Below are 10501 nucleotides of genomic sequence, written 5' to 3'. Positions count from 1 at the left end.
GCCCAATTTCAGTACATCCTGCTGAGAGCGGAGCATGAAGAAACAAGTGTGGGAATTTCACAGTCTGCACAGGAGGGTATATCCTTCCTTTTTTGCTCCCTTGCTTGCTTCCTATGTAACACAGACAGAATATTCCTCTCAACCATTCATCACACCCTGATTTCTCTGTTTCACATTTACAGTCCTCAGAGATTTTACTGTCTTCTTTCTACCTTTTCCAAACTCTCACAAAGGATTCTTTCCCAAGAGCACAATATTTTAAAGAGATTGTGAACTATTTCATGCCATGCCTGGGAAATTCCTAGTTCACTTTGACTTACTGCAAACATCCATCACATCTGTGTTTCAAAAGCCAAACCAATGTCGCAGCAAAAATGCTTACTGTTATCTGCAGATGCCAGACCATCCCTTTATATATGCATTTTGAAAGTTATTCCTTCTACTTTCCAGTACTTGCCTTTTGTGATTCAGAACATCTGGGAGGCTGTTGATTTCAAAACAAGCAAATATTGAGTATCTCTTCTGTAATCCCCTGCTTTCTTCCACATCTTCTTCCTCGCTGTTTCTCCAGAAAAGGGGAGGAAACAGGGAACAAGTATAGCTTGCCTTCTTTAATACTCTAAATAGTGAAATTCATTAGTGTTCCCTTCAGTCATTGGAAGCAGGTGTGTCACATAGTCTCATCTGACACCACTGTGCACCAAAACAGAGTTATTGCCAAACAGTTGCCACTTTCCATTGCTATTAAATATCCTGACTTAAATGCCTTGCTTTCCCTTTAGGGGAGGGGGGAATCATCTCATCCGAAAAACCTCAAGGCTGTCCTTTTGATTATTTGATTATTATTTCTGGAAGAAAGAAAACACTAAGAAGGGTTATATTTTAGGTGTCTAAAAGTTGGGCGCTGCAGTTTGAGCAAGTTAGCATGCTCCCATATTGTCAGGGCAGAGAGAGAAGAGTGTCTGGAAGAGACTGGTAACACTTCTTTCACATGCCGATTATCGCCTGGGAGGACCCAGCCTCTAGAGCTCTCTTTTTGTCTCCATTGACTATATAGTGAGCCAAGGGAAAACAAGTACAGACTCCAGCTGCTCACAGACACCTCCAATGAAGTAGATGAAACTCCCTATTTCAATCTCAAATCTTTTAATTTATCTCATAGCTAATTTCTTTTTCAAACTAAAGAACACGAATAACAGAAGGAAGCCCAAGGAAAACACAGGCAATACTGATGTTTTTCCCTCCACCTTTGCATTTGGTTTTAGACATATGAAGGAAAGGAGCAGATGACTCCACAAACAGGATGCCTCAAAAACGCAAGGGGGGAGGATGATGAGTTTTAAGCAGTGAAACAGAGGTTCTCCACAAACTGTGTTGTCCTCCCAGACCCTATCTCAGAGCATAGCAGAACGGCTCTTATACAGGGAGTACAATGGGAAGCCCTGTAGTGGCCAATACTCCATGATTGCATTGGCATTTTAACTTGGGGCTCAGGTTAGTCCTAGATCCCAAATGCCCTGTCTTGCTCTCTGCCTCTAGTCTGGCATTGGGGAATCTCCGCACTGGGTTCGTCTGAAAGATCTGCTGAAAATAAACCACTGGCTGTAATTGTTTGAGCAAAAGCTCAAGCCCAGTCACCTACAGCAATATCACTGTAACCTCAGTGAATCGTGTGACTGTCCCAGCTTCCCATTTTCTGGGTAAGTTCCAACACTCAAAGAGTTGTGTCTTCTTAGTCTGCTGGATGTCACCTAAAATTATTCTTCTGCTGAATGTACATTCTTAGAGGAACCTGGAAAGCTGCTGAGAGCTTACAGCAAAGCAGCTTCTCTGCTCACCATGGGGGCAACCCTCTGTTGAACCCTTTTTTCAGGCTTTGGTTGGAGCAAAGGATTTGCTGTATTCAGGCCCCACATAGCCAAAAATGGAGCTAGCATATGCAATAGTGACTATGGCAGTGGGAGACACGCGGGTGAAGAAGGCTTCTTATGGCTTTCAGCAGAGGGTATTCTCGGGATAGTGCACCTAGTGCAGGCATAGAACACAGTGATCGTTGTGAAGAAGCTCAGCAACACAGTGGAGGAGGGAACAAAGCTCATGTTTGAAGGCAGCTGGTGGCCATGGAGGCTGCTCTCATCAAAGGGATGAAGCCACAGAAGAAATAGTCTCTTTACTGGGGACAGAGGGTACCTTGGTATAGAGGGCACAGGATTCTCATAGCTTCTGTGTCATTTCTCACAGCCTTTAGGGATGTCTCCAATGCCCTGAGGTGTCTAGAACAGAATCAGATGTCTATGCTTGGGCACCTGGCTCCCACCCAGAGCTTCCCTCTATAATTAATGGACACAGGCCCCTTCCAAAGGAAAAGTATTCCATCCTTGGGTCGATGTCCAGAACTGATGGGTGGGTCACTTCCGAATTACGACAGTTTCTTCTGCTACCATGAGAGAGATACCAAAAGACTTGCTTAGGTGATGTCACATCTACTCCCTCAAAACATTTAGCCCCTTGGCTTCTCCCTGAATCTGGGGCCTCCATGGTCCCCACTAAATGCATAATGGTTCAGTCCCAGGTTTTGTTTCGGAGTGAACCAGTTCATTCCATCAAAGAAAAAAAAAAAACTTTGGGACTTTGTGGGGAAAGTGTATTCCATTTATGAAGTGGGTACTTTCACACTACTAAAACCAACACTGCTGCACATTGCAGAGAGCAGTCTCTATCCTCTAAGTGGTGCAGACCAACAGGGGCTGATACTAAGGCCAGCCCCCTTATAGAGCAGACTGGCTGGGCCCACACTACAGAGCACATGGCCTAGCCCTCCCTAGGACCCCTGAAGTGACCATCTGACTCTAAGATACAGTCATGCTTCTGTTTGTGTGTGTTTTGCCACTCAGAATATCTTAGCAGTCTAATCCAAGAATCATTACCAGTCTCGATCTAACTATTACAGAAAGAGAAATATAATAATAATAATAATAATAGTTTAAACTCTTATACACATATTTTTCAGTTTCCACTCCTTTTCCTGGTGTTATGCTCACTCTTCCCCAGCTACCCTGGGTCCTGAAGTTGCTAGTTTCACTCTGGTGTTGTTGGTGGGTTGTTTGGGCGAGTAGTCATCAGCTGGAGTCCTTCACCAGGAGGAATATGATGTTCAAGTTGATGGTTTCTTCTTCCTCACGCTAGTATCCACTTGGGGTTATTTTCATATGTTTGCTAACACATTTTTTACACCTTGCTCTTTCTCCATTGCTCTGCATCTCCATGTTATCTCCAAAATTACTATATATGGTACCTTCAACTTATGTTAGATACTATTTCTTTGTTCTCTTTATTACCCTTAAAACTAGTTTTGTCCTGCTCTAGGTCTACATTGCTTACACTGACCACTGGTGGGTGGTGTATAGCTGTGGGGGTCTCCAAAGCCCCATTTCTTACCGTCCCATGCCTGTACTCCTGTAGACTGCATCCTGTGTCTTCTCCACTTCTGAAGGCTTCTGCTGTTGTACCAGGCCTAAATTTCTCTCTACTGCATCATTATGCGGGAGCTGTAAATATCTCAATCCACACAGAACAACAGGTTGTTATTGCTGTTGTAGGTAAACTAAGCTAAAACTTTTTAAAAAGCTGCAGGCAGGTCAAGAAAAGTTCTGGCAGAGCAGGCCTGAGAAGCTGCGGTCCTGAGGCTGTGCAAACTCAAAACAAAACCTCAAAATCATATTACATGGCTACGGGGTAAAAAAGGACCTAAAGGACTTGACAGTGAAAACTTACCTTCTCTAGATCATGACTTAATGAAGCACAACCAAAAGAAACTTGCCTAGGTTATACAGGCCCCATGTGTAACCCAATACCAAAGTTGCTGTGTTTTTGTGATCTGTGAATTTCTATTACATTTTTTAAAGGCTTTGACATACCAGGACACAGAAGGCAGTGGCAAAGTATTCAGACAATCTTTAGAATCTAATTAATGGAAAAAAAAATATTCCTCATCTTTCCCTTTCTCTCACACTGACTTTCCACCAACACAGGCAAAGTTGGAAATATATTTCCCTCAATAAAATCCAACAAATGAACAATAACTTTTTTTTTTTGCAATTTGTTCATTAGTTCCTACTAATAAGTAGTATAAACAATTGATCACAAAGTAAATTAAGAGAATTAGAAAACTAAGGCATTTTGAAGGTGATGAAGTTCCAGTAAGCTACCTTTTTTATTATTATTATACATATTCATTAGAAGTCTGACCTCCTTGATAATAAAGTGGTATCAAGAAATGTTTCCTGAACTGCTTGGCCAGAATGGGTTTCTTTTAACTCATCTGTGGTTCTTCAGAAGGAACCTGGGTTATGAGGGCCATTTGCCGATTGTCTTTCTTTCCCTTTAAAGGGTCATGAATAAATGGTCACAGAGTGTTTTTTCAGCCTTTCCTCTCTCATGACTTTGATAACAGTAAGTTGCATCAGCCAAAACTTCCTTCATCCACACTGGTGGGTTCATGTAGTTTACAAAATGAAGAGTGTCTCCATTGTTCATCCTGGTCTCCTTTGCTACTCCATGGAGTACTTCTCGGTACAGTCAACACATAGGGAGCCCACTTCAGCTCATCTCACCTCTCCTTCAGCTTGTCCTAAAATAACCATCAAAAAAGACTAGAGGAATGCCTACAGACATGCATGTTTCTTTTGTATGTTAACTACAAAGCAGGTCAGACCTACTTGCTCAAGTGGAAGGGTCTGCATTGTAGGCAGCTCAAGGCAGGCAAGGCATGTCAGCCCAAAAACGCAAAGTCAGAATCCATGCTGTAATGTATCACCATGAAACAGAAGCTGTCTGGAGTGCAGTGTCTCAGCTCTATAGATACTTGACATTTTGGGAAACTCCCTCACTGGAAGCAATTTTGAGCATGTCTAGCCAAAGGCAAATAAGTTCCAAGATTTCAAGGCTCTCAAGAAGATTTTTTCTTCAACAGTTAGACTTTGAAATGCCCCTTTGGAAATGGGCCCTAACCTGTTTTAGTTATTTACAGTACAGTGAGATGATCCACACCCTGTGGTTGCCTGTTTTTCTCCTATGATTGTAAAGGAAATATAGATTAGGAGTTTAAATGAAGATGCCCAGACTGTAGTCTCACCTGAAATTAGGCAAAATTAACCTCAAGCTTTGATTTGTCCTCACTGTTTCCTAAATAATTTGGAAAGGTGACTTTGAGACATCACAGAATTACTCAGATGGGCAGACTACTTTTTGGCCCCATTCCTTGTGTGGCTTTTATCACTCATACAAGCAAAAAATAGAACAGTGATCAGTGGATAACTATTATTAATCAATATGGGTTGTCTGTATCTTCCAGTGAAGCATCTGAAGTAGGATTTATCTGTGCAGAATTAGCTATCTACACTTTGAATGTCTCCATCTGAGCAAGTCATCTAGGGTGGGATTCATCTTGTAAGTTATCCAAGGTAATCTGTTTACTTTAGGAGTAAATTAGTTGCTCTTCAGACTCCATAGACTGCATTGACTAGGAAGCTGATTCAGTTGTCCAACATATAGGCATCAAGTAATACTTGTGATGTCCTAGGGGCTTTGAAAAACCTTGATAAGCACAGTAGCTATGACAGAGGACCAATAGAAGATCTGCTGTGTATCTAGAGTGGTGGCTGGATGTGAGACAGGACACCAAGCAACATCTCCAGATGCACTGGAAGCCCACATGTGCAATGTAGGATTGAATCCTGCATCTCCACTGATTATGAAAGGACTTTAGACAAATTGCTTAGCTTTAGACACCCAGATTCTACACACCCAGAGAGTACTTCTTGAATGTCAATATTTGTGTTTAATTCCATCTGGGATTCCCTGCCCAATAATGTGCCTGGCTTCTGGGTGACACTCCAGAAGGGCATGCATGTTTCCTAAATCCTCCTTCATAACTGCAAAAAACTTCTTGGATACCCTAGAACATCTCATATGGCAGTAGGCTTCTCTGTTAAGCACCTGAATTGTTCCCCTGAAGCAAGATGAAGTGATTCTCATTCCTAGACTTCCTTTATAGCTGTAGAGTGTGCATCTCCTTGGTTTGCTCAAGGAACCTGTGTCCCCAGTCCTTCCCCCTGAAAATCATCACACCATGGAAATATTGGTTGGAAGGGACCTCCAGAAGTCTCTAGTCCAACCTCCCACCCTCTCTGGGTGACCTGCTCCAGTGCTACATAACCCTCCTAATGAATAACTCTTTTTCCTGATGTCCTCTCTGAACCATCCAAACTGCAACTTGTGGGCCTTGCTCGTTGCTGTTGTGTTTGCCAGTACCGAAAAGATTTTGAGCCTGTCATCTTTGTGACTGTTCTTGAAATAGTTAAAGGCACCTGGGAGAGCTCCTCTTAGTCTCCTCTTTGCCAGACTCAGCAAGTCTCACTCTTTTAACTTGTCTTTACAGAACTTGTGCTGGAGGCCCGGAACCATATTCTGCTGGGCCCTCTTTATGTTTTGCCTCATCTCCTCTGAATTGGAGGGCCCAAGAATCAGTAGTCTAGTTATGGCCTCACTGTCCCTGACTAAAAAGGGACAACAGATTCCCTTGATGTGCTATCCTCAGCCGTCCTTCAGGCTTTTTTCTGATGCGAGAGAGCCGTATCCCTCTGAGGAAAAACATGAGCACGTACAGGGTTCACTCCAGCCTGCTTGGCAGCCTTCACTCAGGTTTGTTCTGCAGCATCGTCCCAATAAACTTGAACTCTCAGATGTCCCCAGATATTGTCATGCAACATGCCAGGGAAGGCATTAGTGACCAGCTAGTCTGGAAACTTTCATACTACACGCCATCTCAGAGGAGATGAGAGGAGTTCTCCAGTTACTGTGGTCTTTGTGAGGAACAGGACCTTTGAAGTCACCTTTGAGCTGACTTAGTTGGGAAATGCTATTTTTCTCAGGTTCGGCATGAAGACATCAAGTCTTGGAGAAGGGAGATAAAAAAGTCCTTCAAAATAATAAAGTACTCAACTATTGTTAACTTGACATGAGGCTTGTTTATCTAAATCTCCCAGGGTGGTTTTTGGTTTTTGTTTTTTTTTTCAAACTGAAGCCTCTGAGGTTTAAATTCTTAGAAAGGATCCAATTATTTTTCCTTTTGACATTTCTCAGACCAGCTATCAAGTACTAGTGGCCCTTTGTGAAATGCACCTTCTTCATTACAAGAAAAAAAGTCTTTCACCCCTCTGCCACATGCTGGCTTTCTGGAACTCCTTCCCTGGGAGGTTTCATGTTTATTAATTGTTTTGCATGTTGAACAATCTCATTCTGATAGGAATCATCCACGGCTTATGCAGGGCAAGGAAATCATTGCTCAGCTCTCATTACACTGATGTCAGCTTAGCCAAGTCTGCAAGATATCCATAATTCTTCCAATAGGAAGTGTGCAATAGGAGTGTGAATGCCTTTTGATTCTAAGACTATGATTCCTATCAGTCAATGCACCATCCACTTGTTTATTTGTATATGTCCTGTTGGTGGCTATGCAATAAGTAACTGAGCTAGATATCGGTCCCTTTGGTCTTATGACATAGAGCAGGAATGTAGAATCTTGTTTCTCTCTCTCGCTCCACAATTATCCTCTTGGTTACCACGACTGAGACTCTCATCAGGAATTCGGACACAATTGTCTTCAGCAAGGAAACAAAAAGAAATATATGGGGTGTCATTTATGCAGAAGGTAAGATCAAAGACACAGATAAAGGAACAAAGATATTGACACTGAATATGCTGCTTACTGGCATTTGAGCATGCATGGATAGGAAATTCAGGTGCAGAAAATGCCAGAAGAGAAGAGTCCCTCTTGTGTTATGATTTGATGGTAATTTTGAATGATGGCTACAGAGAAATTGAGGCAGCTTTGCAATAAAGACCTACCTATGTCACCTTTGTATATTAAGCAAAGAGCAATGGCCAAGCTTGGTGTCACTAAACTGTGATGGTTGTTTCACAAAGATTTTCATCTTCCACTCCTCAACCATCAATGGAGAGAGGCAGACTGCAGAGGCAGAATCTGAATCACCTTTTAGGGATGGCTTCTCCTCCTGTTTGATTAGACAGGGAGCTGGAATGGGATATATTCCATCTCTAGAAAGGTTATTGCCAAAACAGACCACAGTAGGCCTGTATTTTAGAGAAGATATATTTTTGGACAAGAATAGATGAATGGCTCTTTAGGCACTATTGACTGTCCCCTGTAGGTGGGCACCTGCAGGCTTCATTCAGTTGCTGACACATTTGGACTTCCAGCCATTTAAGACTTTAGCTCTGTGGGGATGTCTGAGACATCTCAAATGGCACTGGATGCCTAATTATGAGCAACTAAATCAAGCACCTTAAGTGAGGCATGATGAATCTCAGTTCAACAGACAGATGTCTTAGGCTGAACTGGTCATTCCAGGACCCTTCTATAGTTGTGGAGGGCTAGGCAGCATCAAAAAATGGTATGAGATGACTAACTCGGAGGGTGCAGATGTCCAAGTGGGACATTCTAGTGGGATTTCCTAACACCCATGAGGTGGAGATCCTCTTCTTCATCGTGTTCCTGCTTATTTATTTAGTGACTGCCTTGGGAAACACTCTTATCCTTGTCCTGGTATACACTGATTGCCATCTCCATTCACCCATGTATTACTTCCTCAGTAACCTGTCTTTCATTGAGATCTCCATGATTTCCTCTGTGGTCCCTAAACTGCTGGCAAACTTCCTGTCAGAGAAGAAAACCATTTCCTTTGCTGGCTGCTTTAGCCAGCTCTACTTCTATTTCCTCATGGGCACAACTGGCTTCATCTTCTTTGCTGTTATGTCCCATGACCAGTATGTGGCAATATGTAACCCACTGAGGTATCCCAGCATCATGACAAGCAGGGTATGCAGTCAACTTGTTTTGGGCTCCTGGATGGGTGGCTTTGTCATGATTCTGTCATCTCTGGTTCTGAAAGCCCGGCTGCCATATTGTGGTCCCAATGTAATTGACTACTACTTCTGTGGCAGTGCACCTTTATTACACCTTGCTTGTGCTGACATCCAGCTTATTGAGTTGATTGATTCTGTGGTGTCCTTGGTCCTGCTCCTTGGCTCTTTGGCACTGACTGTGGTCTCCTATGCCTACGTTATTTCTACCATATTCCAGATCCCATCAGCTCAGGGCAGGCAGAAGGCATTTTCAACTTGTGCTTCTCATGTCACTGTTGTTTCCTTGGGTTTTGGCATCTCTATCTTTGTTTATGCCAGGCCTTCCTAGGTGACCTCTGTGCATCCCAACAAAATACCCTCTGTTCTCTTCAGTATTGTGACACCTCTTTTAAACCCATTCATATTCAGCCTAAGGAGTGAACAAATGAAAGAGGCCTTGAAAAATGCTTTGCACAAGGGCCTGGTGATGACTAAGATGATGACTGCTACTTAGTCAATCCTTGAAAAATTTGAGCAGGACCTTTGCATTCATATGGACAAACTAGCCAGATTAGATTAGACTCCTTGGATGAGATTCAGTGGTGCTTAGAGTACAATTCAGGTAAGCATCCAGGTGGTATCTACATGAGGATGACCAGAATCATTCTCTGAACTCCACTGTCTGTATTGATAAGGGACTAAATTCCAGCCACAGTCACATGGGGGCTAATGCCATTTGAGATGCCACAGCATATCCGAGTTGACCTCCACCTGCCCTTCTAGAAAGGAAGAAGTCTCCCAAAGTCCCTTGTCACAACTGCACAGATGTCTTGGTCTCCTTAGGGCATCTCAAAAAGCAGAAGACACCTGCATGCGGACAACTGAATCTCGTTCTCTAAAGAACTGTGGTGTTCAGGATTCATCTCACCTAGCTGTAGCCACTGCAAAGGACGTATCTGTTTTTGAGATTACCGTGAGCTATTGCTAGAGTGAGTGGAAAGATATTTCCACACAGTCATTCAGCACAGCACAGCTTGGGATAGGTGCATTGACCCGGCCTCTGGAAGTGGTGAATTGTAGACTCAGGGGCAATATTAACTTTTCAGTCTAAGTTCTCCACCCCACATGCAGTAGTTCAGACCAATAGTAATATTCAGGTCTGGGGTTTTCCCTTTCCTTATTGGGTCCCGTCAGTGTCCCTAGGCAGGTTGTTTTTTTCCTTATCTTTACTGTTGTGGCTTCTGCCGATAGATGTACCTTCATTCCTTGTTGGGTCCCATCATTGTCTCTCAAGGTCCTGACGAGGAGGAGGTATTTCCAGACCACAACAATTAACACTGCTCCAGCAGTGAGAGGAGCCTTTGTTTCTCAAGGTCCTGATGCCCTGCACAGGCCTTATTCCAAAGTCTTGACATCCTCCATGTCAGAGTGTGAGAGACAGGAATACAGACTGCTTGTAAATGCCTTATCTTTCCAGCTTGAACCAGCTCTGGGGCCCTCTTTTACTTAACATGATGAGTTATCTGAGTGTGGCCTAAGGCTTCAACAAATTTAGCTACTCATGCTAAGCAAGTTT

The 10501-nt window shown here is 43.0% G+C and overlaps 1 pseudogene; it reads left to right on the top strand.

Moving 5' to 3' along the window:
- Positions 1-8503: 8503 nt before the first annotated feature.
- Positions 8504-9439, top strand: LOC112994913 (olfactory receptor 6M1-like; annotated as a pseudogene).
- The last annotated feature ends 1062 nt before the right edge of the window (positions 9440-10501 follow it).

The sequence above is a fragment of the Dromaius novaehollandiae genome, chromosome 27 (genome assembly GCF_036370855.1).
Source record: "Dromaius novaehollandiae isolate bDroNov1 chromosome 27, bDroNov1.hap1, whole genome shotgun sequence".
Classification (NCBI taxonomy): Eukaryota; Metazoa; Chordata; class Aves; order Casuariiformes; family Dromaiidae; genus Dromaius; species Dromaius novaehollandiae.
Note: the sequence above shows the minus strand (reverse complement) of the source record. Positions and strands in the feature narration are given on the sequence as shown.